The sequence below is a fragment of the Notolepis coatsorum genome (genome assembly GCF_963971535.1).
Source record: "Notolepis coatsorum genome assembly, chromosome: 18".
In the NCBI taxonomy this organism is placed as follows: Eukaryota; Metazoa; Chordata; class Actinopteri; order Aulopiformes; family Paralepididae; genus Notolepis; species Notolepis coatsorum.
Genome location: NC_140182.1, coordinates 73,710,624 through 73,729,915, shown reverse-complemented (window position 1 = coordinate 73,729,915; position 19,292 = coordinate 73,710,624).

Below are 19,292 nucleotides of genomic sequence, written 5' to 3'. Positions count from 1 at the left end.
TCCCGTTAACGTTAATTTCGTTTAAAAACCTTATTTGGACAATACCAAAAGAGATTAAACCACATCGTATGTATTGATAAGACCTTCTACTAACTATATCAAAAGACAACATGGATAAGGATAAGAAAAAGAGTGGAAAGAAACAAGAAACAGCAATTCCAACGGCGCCGATTGAAACACGCTCAAGAAAAATAACAGGCGACGCTGCGGCAGATCCGTCGGTGACAAGCCCCGACGTGGGGAATATAGAGGAGAATACACCGGGACCAACGACTACTGGCCCCGAGAGGGAGACAATAGATGACAACATAACAAGAACGACAGGAAAAAGTACCGTGAGAGATAAAGCAGGTGATTTTGAGAAGATAATAGCAAACAAATCCATCGGATCCCTCACTGCACCCATAACATCAACTGACACAAGCAGTGCAATTACACAACCCGACTTCAACTCACTGACTATCCTGATGAAAGAACAGATGGTCGCTTTCAAATTACACGTTGCACACATCGATACTAAATTCGAACACATCGATGCTAAACTCGGAGAGGTTATGAGAGCGGTCGCTGTACAGTCCATGCGAATCACGACAGTGGAGAATACGGTGACAGAAATTACACGGGCAGTCAAAGAGAACGAGAACATCATCAACGTTGGTTTGACAGAGGTAACAAAGGAGATAAAAAGGGTGGAAGAGGCATGCCGGAGGAAAATACAAGAAGTTAAAGATGAAGCGATGGAGAGGCTACTCGAAACCCAACGCTACTACAAGCGAAATAACATCCGCATTGTAGGACTTGATGAATCAGTCAATTGCGCAGACGACAAGTTTCCAACAGTGCTATCAGAGATTTTGGGTAACAACTTTCTAAACACAGAGCCGATAGTGGACCAAGCTTACAGAATCGGTACTCGGGATCAAAGAAGCAACGGACCAAGAGTCATCATTGTTACTCTGCGCAAGACGGCAATAAGAGATGACATCATCAAAATTGCTCGCAACCAAAGGGGAAAGCTGAAACATGGTGAAAACCCAATATTTATCTAAGAGGATCTTTGCAAAGAGGCCATCGCTCAGCGTTTCCCCTACAAGGAGGTGATGCAGAAATTGTTCAAGTCTGGCCTCAAACCAAGGCTAGTATACCCGGCGCTATTATCGATCGTGGGCAGTGACGGCCGTAGGGTAGGATTACACACGCCTAAAGAAGCCGAGGAATACTGGAATCTACATGGAGCAGAACCCCCAAGGCAGAGCGAAACACTGTCTAACAACAGCTAAGCCTTCTCATCTCTCTCTTTCTCTGTGTATATCAGTATTAGAATGACTTTATCCGGGCTCAACAAAAGTAGCAGATGATATGCATGCCGGCTACACCAAGGCATAATGTTTATAATATGATTCGTAATGCATTATATTTTCAGACCTCTGGTCTCCGTGGAGACAAGAATATATCATTGACACTAAGAACAATCTGGAATATTCTGGGCTCATCGCTCGACTGCTCTGGGTCACTTAGAAATATCCCGAAAATACTAGTAGTCATGAACCCTGGGTAGGAGGATCATTCTGGAACATAACAGCAGTCTGTTAGTATATACTAGTGTATTCTACAACCTTCTCGAATATAATGCACCATTACAACGAAGGCCTGCAACTCTAACATTAACATCCGGTGTGTATAAGCATAAGCATCAATTGACTGAAGTTTAATCAGGCCTTAATAAGACTTTAAAAAAAAATCAACCACACCTAAACGTATGAGCACAACAAGGTTATTCTAATAATTTAAATAATCACTCCACTGATGTAGAGATTGGCACATTGTAGCTCTAAAAGTCTCTGTTTTTCTCTTTTATCTATTTACTCAATTCTGTTCTAGTGGCTTCTCCACGTTGAGTTTTATTCTATCTCTCACTCCTTTTTTTTCTCTTTTATCTTACATTGTTCTTTCCCATTGTTCTTCATATTAAGGTGTTAATGTTTCTCTACAATCTTTTCCTTTTTTCTGATGTTTCCTACATAAGTTAGTAGAAGGTTCAAATGAATATATCGATGAAAGTGTATTATCCTTTTTTTTCATTTTTCATAATATTTCATTACAGTAAGGGAAGGCGCAAGACCAAAAGCGACATTCTATTGAATTAGAATGAAAATGTTAGATCCTATGGCAATTAGCATAGGAAGATTAGGATTACAAAGCTCAGTTTGGGCAATCCGGTGGCCTAAGGGAGGGAGTCATACGCGGAGGATGTGTTTTTGGAACACAGGCCTGTACGACTCTCTGGGTGAGGGGAAAAAAGGGGATTTTTAATTGTATATATATATGTTTTTAAGCTCGGCTCTCAACGGGACCTCAATAATTGGATGTACATCTATTGTAGCTTCGCACTCCAGAAGCATTACCAAAAACTACACAAAAACATGTATTGATTATGGCTAGTTTGAATATAATGATATGGAACACTGGTGGGATAAACAAACAACACAAACGCAAAAGCGTGCTCACACTGATGAAAAAAGAACATGTGGACGTGGCTCTACTAAGCGAAACGCACATTTTAGAGGAAGACATAGATACGTTAGCGGATAACACATATCATAATATTAGTCACTCTTCTTTTGGTACGAGAACTCGAGGTGTAGCCATAGTCGTCAGACGTAAGTTAAATATTGAATTAAAGGGGGTATGGTCGGATGCGGATGGGCGTATAACTATAGCTAGGATTGTACACAATAACAGGAAAATAGCGTTGGCAGCGGTATATGCCCCAAATTTGTACGAAGAGGGTTTCTTCACTACACTAACCGATGAAATGTTAAACCATCCCGATTACTCATTTATAATAGGTGCGGATTTTAATGCCATTTGGAATCCAAGGATGGACAAATCTTACCTCGCCTTTTCCAGCGAACAAAAAAATTCATCTAAAGCATTAAAGGATTGGTCAAAGATTACAGGTGTAAATGATTTATGGCGTTCACTTAATCCCACGACCCGAAAGTACTCTTGTCGATCGGCGAGACATAACACATTATCCAGAATTGATTATGTCTTTGCATCCCCGAGACTATTTGATAAATATGAAGTGGAAATGATACCCAATGCTCAGATCACTGTTATTTACTCCTAAAAGCAACATTTGGTATACTATCTTCCCGGGCCCCAAGATGGCGTTTTAATTCGATGCTGCTTAATAACAAGGAATTCATTACACAACTCAAAGAAGCTCTCATAGTATTCCTACGGGAGAATGCAAACTCGGTGCAAGACCCCAGAATAATATGGATGTCGGTAAAGGGTTTGATCAAGGATTTCACTGATAGATTTTCCTCCATAATGCGCAAGAATCAATGCACAAAACTGTCTGAACTGGAAACGCTTTACTCAACGTTATTTAATTCTTTAAAATACAACAACTCAACTAGACTAGAAAATCAAGTTAACGTACTAAAAACAGAGATCAATGCCATATACAGACAACAATCGGAAATGCAAATACGCAGCACAAGACAACAGCAGTACTCCCAAGGTTCTAAACCTAGTCACCTATTAGCCATGCGATTAAGAATTAATGCAAAATTTGCAGATATATCTACCATTAGAGCACAACAAGTACTTGAAACAGACCCCAAAATAATAAACGATACATTCAAAGAATTCTACTCCGACTTATATAAATCAGAAACGACCTTTGATCAAAACAAAATGGACACATATCTTAATCAAATTATTCTCCCTAAACTTTCAGAGGATGACGCTAAACAGTTAGAAACACCAATCACACTAAAGGAACTCAAGAAGGCCATATCTGAAATGCAAATGGTAAGGCTCCTGGAAGAGACGGTATCCCATCAGAAATGTACCTTTCTTGTTGGGACATAATTGGACCCTTATTACTAAATATGATCTTATACTCAGTCAAGGAGGGGAGCTTCCATAAAAACGACAATATTGCACTCATTCCAGTCCTTCTCAAAAAAGACAAAGACCCCACCGAGTGCGGTAGTTACAGACCCTTAAGCCTCCTCGGAACCGATGTCAAACTGTACTCTAAGGTATTAGCCATCAGATTACAAAAGCATATGACGTCTTTAGTTCATCCGGACCAAACTGGCTTCATAAGAGGTCGCCTGATCACTGATAACATAAGACGAATACTGCACGTACTAGATGCAGACAAGGACGACACCATACCTAAGGCGATGCTGTCCCTGGATGCTATGAAAGCCTTTGACAGGCTGGAATGGTCGTATCTATGGGCAGTATTAGAAAGGATGGGGTTAGGAAAAGGATTCATTGATATGATTAAAGTATTATACAAAGACCCATCGGCCATGATTACAACAGGTACATTCATCTCCAAAATATTTCCGGTATCACGCTCAGCCAGACAGGGTTGCCCTCTTAGTCCCGGACTATTCGATCTATCATTAGAGCCTTTAGCACAATATATAAGACAATCCCAATCCATAGAACCAATCGTAATCAAGGGCACACAACATAAAATTTGTTTATATGCGGACGACGTAATATTGTTCATGCAAAGCCCCAACACCACATTGCCTCATCTACTCAAGTTGATTGAGAACTTTGGTGATCTATCGGGATTTAAAATAAATTGGCTGAAGTCGGCTTTCCTTCCACTTAACACCCATGCAAAAAAAGATACAACCCTCCCAGGTGAGATACCTATGGTAAAACATTTTAGATGCTTGGGTGTGGAAATATTTCCCACCATAAGACAAACGGTGAAGCACAATTACACAAAAATACAGAACAAAATCAAAGACGACCTGGACAGGTGGGCAAAACTTAAAAACTCAGTACAGGCAAGGGTATCAATAGTTAAGATGGATGTACTACCTAGAATCAACTTCATCAGTTCAATGCTACCGTTACCCCCTCCAGAGGGTTACTGGAAAAGATTACACTCCTCCACATACAAATTTATTTGGAATAACAAACCACCACGTATAAAAAGATCCACCGCACAGAGAAATAAAGCAGACGGTGGCATGGCAGTTCCAGATTTTTTCCAATATTTTAAGGCGTACACATTAAGACCATTGACAATATGGTTTGATCCCCAAGCATTATTATCCTGGAGAAAATTGGAAGAAAACATAGTAGCCCCACATAGACTGAAGGACATAGCACACACTAAACTACCAATCAAGCACTGTGAGCGGAAATTTGGCCCCATAATTACCCATGCGATCCGGATATGGCGTGAAACACAAAAGAAATATCCTAACCCACAAAAATGGCACAATCACACTCCCTTATTCAATAACAATGCACTCTTAATTGAAAAATGTCCTATAAGATTCCCTATATGGGAAGAGCAAGGCATACACTCATTAGGGGATGTTTTTAACAACCAGGGTTTTTGTAGTTATGGAGAAATATGCACAAAGTTTAATCTCACCGAGTCCACATGGCTTTTTTACATACAGTTACGGCTATGTTTGAAGTCTCACGGTGTTCCATTAGGCATACCAGTTGAACACCACAGATACCACAAATGCTTCTATGAAAGAGAGACATAGAGAGGTTTTGTATCAGGTTTTTATTATCAATTACTAACGTCCTCGTATGAAACCCTCCAACTAGACTCTGTCTGGAGGAGGGATATACCAGACCTGGAAAGTGACTTTGATTGGCAAGGAGCATGGGCAAATGTCCGTCTTACATCAAGGAACCCGGACCATCAACAAATCAATCTTAACTATATTCACAGGACATACTTGACTCCTATAAGACTGAACAGAATGGGTCTTAAACAAGACTCAAAATGCACCCAATGTACAAATGGAGACGAAGGGACATTTATGCACATGTATTGGGACTGCCCACCAGTTAAGGCATTCTGGAAAGATGTGACCCATCAATTATCAAAACTTGTATCTTGGAATATACCAGTACACCCCTCTGTATTACTATTGAATGATGTTTTTGAGTTTGCAGTAAATCCACAGCTAAAGAGATTGGTTTTATCGGGTATCACAGTAGCTAAAAAAACTGATCGCATCACGCTGGTTTCAACCGAAAAAAATGTGCCGGAAGGTTTGGTTTCTTACATATCTCGATGTGATTTATCAAGAAATATCTACAGCAAGAATTCTGGGTCTCAACGAATCCAAAATGTCAATGTGGTTAGAAGTGGTGGAGAGAATAAAAGCTAGCTTATAATGGTAGTGTCTGGTTAGTAGTGAGGGATAATGGAGGTACTATCCAAGGAGGGGTCCGGGAGGGGGGGGTTCGAGCTGGAGCATATGTGTGTAGGGTTTTAGATAATAGGTATTAGGGGTATATCCTGTATAAGACATTGGTATAATTGGTAATTTCGTTGGATATACACTGTATACGGTAAAATATTATTATATACTTTTTTTTTTGTTTTCTGTTTCTTTACTTGCATGTCATTTTAGCCACCTTAATTGTTAGTTTCATTATGCATTGTGTGTTGAGTACTGACTTTTAATAATTTTGTTTTGCAATAATAAAAAAAATAAAATAAAAATAAAAAAAAAAGAGGCGGGAAGGACCAGTACACCAGTCCTAGGTCGGTAAATCCTGAGGCCCTATATGCCACCTTTGTTAACATTAAGCCTAGTACCCCAACACTGCAGTCGGGGGCCCAGCTGGACTTAGCTCTGCCGGGTTCCTACTATCCGGTGCCAGTAGAATTGCACCCTCACTAAGTAGGGATAATCCACCCTTCTACATTAGGAATTTGTATCATGGGAATTAGGGGTGGGGGAAAACCTTTTACAGCAATTTATCACAATATTTTGTCTGTTGATATATCAATGCAGTGCCACATATTAAAGTATCGATATAAAACATTATATATATATTTAATGTATATTTAATTTAATCGGAGCAAGATCAAATGAATGAAAGTTCACGGTAGGCCTATATAGAACGGACATTTATACAAAGCAGCATGCCTCCGAAAAAGACGTGATAAATATCAAACAATATATTTTCCTTGACATGAGACTTGAAATAGTAATCAAGCCATTGGGGATCCATATGATGCTTCTGTCGATTCATTATTCAATATCTGTTCAGTAAGCCTACAGTAGCCTATATACTTGTTTCATGTTTTGTTTAAATAAAATTAAGGCACACGATTCCTGGAAATGTGACTAAACAAAGTAGTTTTGCCCTGAGGGATGATTTACAACAGGGCTATTCAACTAAATTGTCCAGGGGGCCACATTGTCAGAAACCCAAGGGGCCAGGGGCCGGACTGCCACGGCGCCTCCCCGTGCTATGAATATATGTACACTTGACGCAACCACATTTTCACAACTTTTATTTAAAGGGGAACTATTTTACTATTTCTTTCACTATTTGGGCACTTTTACACAATTCCTGTGGGTTTATGGAACACCTCTGTAATATTTTATTTTTTTTAATTCATTGTTTTGTATTTCTAATCAAGTACTCAAAAACACGTTTTGAGCCTGGGCTCCAACCACTGTGGGAACTGTGTGGAAACTCAGCTGATTATCATGCAGCAGTGTCTCTCTGACATCACAAATCAGCACATTTTCAGATGACTCAGTTCAGTGAGGGTGAATATTGTGAGAGGAGAATTGGAAGAATGCGCCAATATGAGAATTAGAGACATAGATCATATTAATATAAGTCCACATAGCAAGGAAACAATGCTAAACACTGAAAAAGGCCATTTATAAGATCCCCTTTAACTACATTGCAAAAGTAGTATACTTTTCAAAAAAAAGTGCTTCATTTATGTGCAACAACTGCAACATCTCCTCTTCAACATTTCAATATAAAAATAAAATAAAAAACAAACAAGTGCATGATGTGCATATGACCATTCTAACATCAACACTTGAACAAAAAAACACATTTATAGTGCAGCTGAGCTTATGAAAAAGTGCTTCATGTCTGTGCAACAACAGCAAATCACAGCATCTTATTAGCACTTATTGTCGACTCTTAACTCTCAAACATCAGGGGGGTGGGGGGCAGACAGGCCTAGCCTACATACACACATCTAATGAGAGCGATTGCACTTCTTTGACTGGGCAATGGCAGAGAAAGAGGGTTCATAGGAAGTGAGGGCTACCCGCAAACAGTGATGCAAATGCTCATTTGTCAAGGAGGCATGGTTGCTTGTTTTAATGGCATTCATGTGAGAGAAACTGGATTCACAGGTGTATGTTGAGCCAAACATTGTTAGCACAGATATTGCCAGCGTTTTTATTTTGGGGAATGTGTTGACATGAATACACTTTATCCAAAATGTTGTGGTGGATTCATTCTCAAGTGCCTGCTTCAGAGCAGATGATGCTTGCATGTCAATTATTTCAAGTTGCAGGAGACCTTCATCAATGTGAAGTGATGCAAGGAACTCTTGTCCTTTTGTGGAAATAGCAGCTACATTGGCAAATGGGTTGCTCACAAAATGCATCAATTATCTGGACATGTCAAATTCATCAAATCAACTTGCAAAGTTTTCCCTCAATTTATCAATGAAATCTGTCATTAATTGAGTGACTTTTGGCTCAATTGTGCGTGTTAACGTTGACATGAAAAAAAAAAATATATGTAAAAAAAATATTTATTTTTTATTTTTTTTCAAATTTTTTTATCATCATGTAATCTTTGGCGGGCCGGTCAGAATCATCCCGCGGGCCGGATCTGGCCCGCGGGCCGCCAGTTGAATAGCCCTGATTTACAATATAGAGCTATAAAAAACGCAAAAGTTAGGGTGCTTAAATTCTTGACGCTATAACTCTCAAAACACTAGTGTCAGCACTTAGCAGACAAAAATATACATGTAACGTAGCTAACTGGTTCAGCATAAATCTGAAGTATTTCCAAACGGGGCTTTTCAGATTGCTCGGAGTGCAAATCACTCTCTCCGGAGCCGAGTTGGGATCTGAACTCTCTGCCATCATCACGAATTGGAAGCGACAGCAACGACAACAACTATTAGCCATTAGCTATTTCCTGGTTGATTCCGGACATGATGTCTGATGAATGCTAGGCTGCTCAGCCAATAGACAATTCGTTGTAAGGCGCACGCGAAGAGGTGCAGTGATATCCCATGAATAGGCCTATAGCTGTCATGTCTCTCCTGTCATGCAGTGCGTTCAGACACGCGCGAGAAGTCGAGAGGGAGACCGCCGGGGATGTTTAATTTTTTATAAAACACAATTCGAATATACATTTTTACAATCGAATGTATGTTTTTTTTAACAATTTGATTATTAATTCGAATATAGAATATTTGTTCGGTTGGTGAACCGACTGAAAACATTATTGTATTAGACAAAACAGATGATGTATACTGTGTATAGGCTACAGTATAGCCAGTGGTTCTCAAACTGTGGTACGCGTACCACTAGTGATACTTGGTGGTACTGCTGGTGGTACTTGAAAACATTTACAAAAAAGCACAAAAAAAAAGAAGATTTTTTATTTATTTTTTGCAGTCAGGCCACTGAACTTAGAAGCAGGCCAGGCCAGTGTTTCTGGTTGCAGCGGCGCGATAGTTAGATAACCTAAGTGGGGAACAACCAGGAGATCACTGTGACAGAGAGTAATGCAGTCTAAACAGTCATAAATCTTTAATTCAACTTCAGCCCTGATCATAACCATTATTGGAGAATCAACACCACGGCGATAGTAAAAAAGGCACAGCAGAGACTCTACTTCCTGAGAGTACTAAGAAACTACCACCTCAGACAAGACCTGCTTGTGTCTTTTTACCGCTGCTCCGTGGAAAGCATCCTCACCTACTGCATAAATGTGTGGTTCCTCAGCTGCACAGCCGCAGAGAGGAAGGCGCTCCAGAGGGTCGTCAACTCGGCCCAGAAGATCATTGGCTGCCCCCTCCCCTCACTGGAGGGACTATACAACTCCCGCTGCCTCAAAAAAGCAGTAAAAATACTGAAGGACCCACACCACCCGGGCAACAAGCACCTCGTGCGGTTGCGCTCGGGCAGGCGTTTCAGCGTCATGCCCACCCGGACTAACAGACTGAAGTTTAGTTTTTATCCCAGGGCCATATGTGCACTAAACTCAGCTAAATTTTAAAACAACAGTCTCCTTGCACCCCCCCCCCCCCCCCCACGCACACGCACACACACAACATTAAGAGATAGTGCAATTATATTTTATACCCCCTGTTTTATTAATGTTATTTACGCCCCACCCTGTTTTTATATTTAACATTGTGTTTAGGACTGTTTTTATTTATTTTTTTACTAGCACCTAGGGTTGCATTTTTAAATTTCGTTGTAACAACTGTAAAAATGACAATAAAGATCTATTCTATTCTATTCTATTCTATTTTTTTTTTAGATTTTTTGTAATGTCAGATAAAAAAATTAAATACTCCGACTTTTCTGAAAAGAGTTGGTGTTAAATCTGACATTACAATTATTGTTGCTAATCATTGACACATGCCTAGCCTGTAATAATCCCCCCCAGAAAAATTTACTTTGCATTTGATATATTGAAAATATTTTACTTTTTGTGTGTTTTTTTTAACAATAATTTGTGATGCCATCACACAAACTGGCATTTAAAGGGTAACAATTCAAAAATGTATTGAATATGTGTTTTCTTTTATTTTTTTACAATAATTTGTGATGCCCATCACAAACACTGGCATTTAAAGGGTAAACATTCAAAATTAAGTTTTTGTAACAAAATAATTGTGTGTGTGTGTGTGTGTGTGTGTGTGTGTGTGTGTGTGTGTGTGTGTGTGTGTGTGTGTGTGTGTGTGTGTGTGTGAGTGTGAGAGAATGAAGAACAATTGCTTGCTGTGTGAGAGAGAGAGAGAGAGAGAGAGAGAGAGAGAGAGAGAGAGAGATAGAGAGAGAATTAAGTACATTTGCTGAAATACAGTTGTTGCTATGTGAGAATGTTAGTTATTATGTTCTCAATGCCCCTTGCATTGTATGAGTTGTGTGGAAGAGTTTGCTAGTTCTAGTGCTATCCCTTTGTACATTGTGGCTGTGTCTGACAAAAGTTAACAATAAATAATGGTATTAGGAATATATTTGCCTCCTGCGTGAACTGTGCATAGCTGAATAGACTGTATTTTAACACCGGTCATATGGTGGTACTTGGAGAGCCAGCTACGTTCTCAGGTGGTACTTGGTGTAAAAAGTTTGAGAACCACTGCAGTATACAGTATGTTATGGTATTAGACAGAAGCGTTCTGCTTCTCTCTCCGTACTGAACAGCAGGCTCTGCCTTGTTGAAGCAGGAAAAGGCTGCAGCAGCTCTCGACTTGCAGTCCCTGAGAACGAGGCCCCAATCATTTTTCTCTGTTGGTCATTAGGCTGAAGGACCACATTTTCGCATGCAGGGAAGTACACACACACACACACACACCTAATGTGGGATGTCGAGAGGGAGACCGCCGGGGATGTTTAATTTTTTATAAAACACAATTCAAATATACATTTTTACAATCGAATGTATGTTTTTTTTAACAATTTGATTATTAATTTGAATATAGAATATTCGTTCGGTTGGTGAACTGACTGAAAACATTATTGTATTAGACAAAACAGATGATGTATACTGTTACAAAGGGTCAGATTAAACCGAATATATATATTTATTGCCTGAGATCCCATGTATAATATTTGTATATCGTTTGATATCCCTTGTATATTCTTTGTACATATATACGGAATATCCCTTTACCTGGTACAGGACCAGACCATAATATTCGTTCTCCTATTGGAAGCAATCCCCTGGCGCCAATGACTTACCCCCTAGACCCGACTTGAAAGGTGCCGACGAACATGTCCCAACTAGCCCCGGTTCCGCGTAGGAATACGGCTACCAAAATACGAATGGTACTATTTGTCCACCGTACGTATAAATATGACCAGCAAATACAGAACTTCCTTTTCAGTTCGCCTTCAGTTCAGTCTGGTTCCAGTTATCCAAGTGACGTCTCTCCCCACTACGCAACGTGGGCAGAGTAGGGCTCGCATCGCCCCAAGATAGCGTCTCGTGTTATCCTAATACGTTCGTTTAACGTATCGTTCGCTATTTATTAGTAAACCTTCATTACGAGTCAAAGACCACGTGAAGTGAGTAATTGTGCGTCTACATAGAGCACTTAATTGCCGCATGCTAAATAGGATAGTAACGTCAAGTTCAACCGTGAACCACGGACCAACCGGAGGATCTACACCGGACCAGCAGAGCCAATTTCCGGCAAGGATTATTATTCTTCATTGCTTTGACCAAGCTGCTGGAGCGGAGAACCGTCTACACCCACTGCTGTGGGATCTCCAGCCCGTGGGGACATCACTCGAGCCCGTCTCTGTCGTACCAGAGGCTCCACGGCTTTCACCTGCACGGCGCGCACCCTGGGACCAGGCTGCCTCTCCCGCTGACTCAGGGGTGATATCGCCTCCGTGGACCATTGACTTTCATAGAGCATTGCCCCCCCCTGCTGGCTTACAACCGGTAGTACACCCCCATCCCAGAGTACTAGAGATAATCCCTAACATTCCATATTGATTTGCTTATGCACATTCTTTGCCTTATAAGCGCAATCTAAGTAAAGTATATAATGTAATATCATATTCTTTTATGTAATAAATATTCTAACCAAGTATTTGTGTGGAAACCGTGTTATTGTGGAAGTGTTCTAATCTCATATACCTTTGTACGGTATTGGCCAGTAATGTACAGGACGGTAGTAGTTTAATGATACTAGTACTTGATTAATACAGTCAGGGAATTGTACCCCTCAGTTACAATTGGTCCTTCGAGCCCCGGATAATAATTAGCGTAATATTAATATAATATTAATATTGACATGGCCGATGACGAACACTCCACAAACGGTTCTCCTAAGCTAGATCGCCCGCAGCGCAGACGGCAGCCACCTCCCTATCTAGAGGCATACTCTGTCAGTCCAATACCTAGCTTTAAAGGGAAGTTAAACGCGGAAAAAGTAGAAAGTAAAATTATGTCCGACCCTAACAACCAGGCTACCCCGCCAACAGAGGCCCTAGTGGGTTCTAATGTAACTGACCAAGCTCACGGTGGGGACCAGGAGGGAACTGACACGACTTTACCCCCAGACAATACCGAAGAAATAGTCCCCGATCAGCTCCGGGAGGAAGACAACCCTAAAGAGACGCGCACCCAGGAGACGGATCTCCTCGGTACGCAACAGGAGAACGGATCTCCAACCAGTACTGCCGGGAGCCGATCGCCCCGAACGGCGTCTTCCCCCAGCGAGGCGGACAAGATGCTGGCGCAGGCACTCATCGCCACCCTGGCAGCCTCCACCGAACGCGATCGACTTCAAGCGCAACAGACGTGCGAGCGCGAACATTTTGCAGGCGAGCGAGAGCGCTTCCAGGCGCAACAAAGGAGTGAAGACGACCGAATAAGACTGGAGACCAGACGCCTCCAGACAGAAGAGAACATCGAGAGAAGCCGCGCCGACGTCGCAAATGCACAGCTCCACGCCGCCCATGCCAGCGCCAATGCCCAGCGCGACGTCGCCAACGCACAGCGCGACGCTGCCCAGGCCAGCGCCAATGCGCAGCGCGACATCGCCAATGCCCAGCGCGAAGCCGCGCGCGACGCAGCCCATGCCCGGCGCGAGGCAGAGCGCGACCGGCTGCAGGCGGAGCTGATGGACAAACTGGTTGCCATGGCGACACCCCCTCACTCCACACGGAGCTCTCAGAGATCGTCAAGACATGGGTCTAGGACACATTCCCCTACCCGACGAAGCGACCCGGGACCCCGCCAACAGGAGGATCCTGTCCACGTCCCCGAACCCCCTCCCCGGCCGGTCCATACGAGACCTAGCAACCGGGAAGAACCGGACCACGCCGAGAGACTGAACAGAAGACTCCAGGTCCTAGCAGAGGGAGAGGAGGAGGAGGAGGAGGAGTGTCAAGCCGACCAGCAGCAACGTGCTCTGGCCCAGGAGGCCCAGTACAGCCCCGACCAGCAGCAACGTACTCAGGACCAGGAGGTCCAGTACAGCCCAGAAGTCAGCCCCGAGGCCCTGCGCTACAAACCCCTGACTCAACTCACGGGTGAGTTTGACGCACCGTCAGCCCCGAGGAACAGCACCTGGGTACCCGACCTTCGGTACCCACCAAGTACCAGCCCAAGACGACACGCAAGAGGAGACTCGCCTAGGAGGCCTCTCCCCCAACGCTCACCGATGTGCCAGTCATCCATGACATCATACATTGGCACACCGACGTTTCAAGACTTCACCCATGAGAATCGAGCACAGTATACGGAGCTCCGGATGTGCTTAGAGACAATGATGGTGGATGTCGCTGATGAACGCCACAAGTATGCAATATTACTGCAGCACCTGAAAGTGCCCCGGGCGCACAATATAGCGCTAGCCTATGCCACCTCTACGACCCCATACACCGCGGCTCTAGCAGCGCTGGACCAGAGATATGGACGTATATGGGATTACGTAATAGAAGAGATAAGGCATATTGACCGCTTACCCCCAGCAACAGACAATCGCTCACTAGACGACCTGTCTATAAAAGTACAGTCCCTGGTAGGGATGCTGGGAGCGCAACGAGAAAAGGGTATGCACGAGCTATACGCCAACTCTAACGTCGAGAGGATTTTAGAGAAGCTGCCGCCCGCCAGACAGGAGCGCTTCAGGCGGCAGAGAGACCACCGTGATCCTAACGGTCCAGAACCATCCCTCCTAGACTTGGCCGACTTCCTGGCGAGAGAAGTCAGCAGCCTACGATTGGATACGTTCGTGTGGAGCACACCAAGCTCCAGAGAGGGACCTAGGAGAGTAAACGATGGCCGAAGATCGGTGACTGTTATGCACCAAGCCGAATCAGTACCGCAGCACCAGAACCACAACACCCCCTCGACGAAAGAGGACCAGTGGAAGATTGAGTGCCAGTACTGTGAGGGAGAACATCGGCTCTATCAGTGCGAAGATTTCAAGAAGCTGACCACGGATGATGTGAGCCAGTGGGTCAAGGACCACCGCCGCTGCTTCCGCTGCGCGCGCAGCCACCTAGCAGCTGAGTGCCGCTTGAAAAAGAAGTGCAGCAGGTGCGGTGGCACCCACCTGGAGGTCCTGCATGACATCAACAAGCGTCAGCCAGGACAACCGAGTGGGCCCGTCGCGGTAATGTACCATGCCAAGGCGGTGGCACCAGAACCAAAGTTCCACCAGACCGCTCCCTGGTGTCCCGACTGCTACGGCAGACACTGGGAGTCAAGGTGCGACTCGTACCATATAGAGTCTACGTCACCACCCACAGGAGTGCTCCACATTGACCAGCACAGCGGGACCCCCCGTGTGCTCCTCAAAGTGGTCAGAGTGCTCCTGAGCCACAAGGACAAGGTCCTGGACACTTACGCCGTCCTGGACGATGGGTCCGAAAAGACTCTCCTCCTCGCTTCCGCAGCAGCCCAGTTGGGCCTGCGAGGTGTCAAAGATACGATGACCATACGCACCATCAGAAGGGACCAGAAGACCATAAAGGGTGAAAAGGTCTCCTTCGAGATAGCAGCGGTGGACAAGCCCGAGAAGCAGTATAGTATAAGTAACGTCTTCACCAGCCACGACATAGGCCTGTCTCAGTACACCTACCCCATCCCACAGCTGATGGCTAAGTATGGGCACCTACGTCAACTACCTATACCGCTTATCGACGGCGCCACACCGACCCTGCTCATCGGCTCCGACCACGCGGACCTCATTCTCCCAATTGAGGCGGCCCACGTCGGACCCAAAGGATGCCCGGTCGCGGTTCAGACCCGACTGGGATGGACGCTCCAAGGCCCCCTCTACGGACTTGACAGTCAACCCACGTCTACAAGCTGCCTACACACAGAGGCGAGCGACACCGGCCTCTCCCCCGTACAGCAGAGGATATTGACATTAAGCGAGAGGCCCGTGAGAGAACCGTGGGTACCAGAGGGAGTTCGGAACTCCACCCCCCTCAGCTGCGCTTCAGACGTAGCTGACCTCGAACCCAGCACCCCAAGCGACTCCTTGACGGGGCGGCCGGGACCGGCCCCTCCTCACACGGGGTACAGAGCAAACAAGAGAAACAGACGGAGGAGGAGAAAGCACAGCCAAGCACAGATCAAAGCAGTCTCAGGCCCGCTTCCTCCTAAGCCCCCCTTCATCCCGTCCAGTCGTCATGACCATAGACCAGTCACCACCCCGAGCTGCGTGGCCGGCCGGCCGCGTAAGCAAAGTGACCACTGGTGCCGACGGAAAGGTCAGAGTGGCAGAAGTGCTCGGCCAAGGGCGGATCTACAACCGACCCGTGGCGAGGCTGATAGAGTCGCCAAGGCTCCCCGACTCGCCTAATGACGACCATGACCCCTGACTTTGTGAACTGCCCGACCCCTCACAGACATTGAGTAGTGGACAGTGCGGTTAATCTGTCCCTGCTTAGCTAATTAGGTGGGACTAATTAGGGGGCGGCTGTTACAAAGGGTCAGATTAAACCGAATATATATATTTATTGCCTGAGATCCCATGTATAATATTTGTATATCGTTTGATATCCCTTGTATATTCTTTGTACATATATACGGAATATCCCTTTACCTGGTACAGGACCAGACCATAATATTCGTTCTCCTATTGGAAGCGATCCCCTGGCGCCAATGACTTACCCCCTAGACCCGACTTGAAAGGTGCCGACGAACATGTCCCAACTAGCCCCGGTTCCGCGTAGGAATACGGCTACCAAAATACGAATGGTACTATTTGTCCACCGTACGTATAAATATGACCAGCAAATACAGAACTTCCTTTTCAGTTCGCCTTCAGTTCAGTCTGGTTCCAGTTATCCAAGTGACGTCTCTCCCCACTACGCAACGTGGGCAGAGTAGGGCTCGCATCGCCCCAAGATAGCGTCTCGTGTTATCCTAATACGTTCGTTTAACGTATCGTTCGCTATTTATTAGTAAACCTTCATTACGAGTCAAAGACCACGTGAAGTGAGTAATTGTGCGTCTACATAGAGCACTTAATTGCCGCATGCTAAATAGGATAGTAACGTCAAGTTCAACCGTGAACCACGGACCAACCGGAGGATCTACACCGGACCAGCAGAGCCAATTTCCGGCAAGGATTATTATTCTTCATTGCTTTGACCAAGCTGCTGGAGCGGAGAACCGTCTACACCCACTGCTGTGGGATCTCCAGCCCGTGGGGACATCACTCGAGCCCGTCTCTGTCGTACCAGAGGCTCCACGGCTTTCACCTGCACGGCGCGCACCCTGGGACCAGGCTGCCTCTCCCGCTGACTCAGGGGTGATATCGCCTCCGTGGACCATTGACTTTCATAGAGCATTGCCCCCCCCTGCTGGCTTACAACCGGTAGTACACCCCCATCCCAGAGTACTAGAGATAATCCCTAACATTCCATATTGATTTGCTTACGCACATTCTTTGCCTTATAAGCGCAATCTAAGTAAAGTATATAATGTAATATCATATTCTTTTATGTAATAAATATTCTAACCGAGTATTTGTGTGGAAACCGTGTTATTGTGGAAGTGTTCTAATCTCATATACCTTTGTACGGTATTGGCCAGTAATGTACAGGACGGTAGTAGTTTAATGATACTAGTACTTGATTAATACAGTCAGGGAATTGTACCCCTCAGTTACATATACTGTACATTTACATTTACATTTAGTAATTTAGTAATTTAGCTGACGCTTTTATCCAAAGCGACTTACAAGTTCTGTACGACAGGTCATCAGGAAGGATACAACTCTATCAGCTGAGTAACAATATTCATCAAAGTGTTGCGTGTTACAGTGTAGGTTCGTTTATTAGGACAAGTGCATGACAGTAAGTTAGTTAGGGTTAGAATTTTTTATTTTATTTCTTTTATTTTTATTTTTTTTCAGATAATGGTTGAAGAAGTGCGTCTTTAGTCGACGGCGAAAGATTGGATGGGATTCGGCTGTCCTAACTGGGGTGTGTAGTTCATTCCACCATTGTGGGGCAAGGACTGAGAATAAGCGGCTTCTCTTTGATGACCCTCCCGGAGCTTGGATAGGAGTAGGTCTAAGGCGGCCAGAAGATGCAGAGCGTAGGGGTCTTGAGGGTGTGTAGTTAGAGACCATTGACCAGAGGTAGGCGGGAGCGGTTCCCTTTGCTGCACGGCAGAGGCGTTTTTAGGGTTAGAAAACATTGGGGGCTTCAGCCCGGGGGGTGGAGGGGGGGTCCCCCGTCCCCCTTTTTTTCTTTTTTTTTTCTTTTTTAAACACAGAAATACGCAATTTTAGAGTAATTAGAGATGAATACTGAATAACTAGAATCATTAGAGGTTCTCAAAGTGAGGTCCAGGTCCATGAGAGGGATCTGGGCAGTCCCCATAGAAAATTCAAAGTTAACAGGACCAAATCATCAGTTTCTTATTTATTTATTTATTTAGCCAGATAAAACATTGATCTGGTCCAAGAAGCCCCAACAGGAGTACAAATATACATATATACACATATATATACATATATATATATACATATACTGTACATACATACACATATACACCAATAACAAAATAAAAACACAGTTAAGAATCATACACATAAGCAAATAAACAAACAAACAAACATATGCACAGCCTATGTACAAAATAAATAAACAGTTCATCTCTAGTCTTTACAGTTTTCTTCAATTGCATAAACACTCAAATCAAAAGTATTACACAATTATCAAAACCTTACACTCAAGGAGCAAAATATAGGCCCAGATTTGCACCCCTACATGCAGCCTCACTTTTTGCAAAACAATACACACAGTGATTTGCAACACTAAACACACTTGCATTACATTAGACACAGAATGTCAAATTACCACACATATGAGCCAATTGGTTAAACACAGCCATCAGATGCACAAACACACCATTGCTTAATTGTAGATACACAATCAGGTTTAAGCACTATACAAATGCAGCAGGTGAGTTCACCTGTCTTCAACCAAAATGGAAGGAGAGTGAAGTACTGTACACAGAGAACGTGAAAATATACAATACATTCACCAAACACTCACAAAACAACCAATGCCCAGACCGTACAGGCTTTTAAATCACTCTTGAAAACCTACCTGTTCTCCTTGGCCTTCCCCCCTACTTAACCACCACTAGACCCCTGGCCCTTCTATCCTCTTTGTTTTACTGTGTCCTACCACTTTTTAATACTTTCATTGCTTTATTATGTTTTTAATCCTATATCTTGCACCATACTGTTTGTTTTTGTTGCT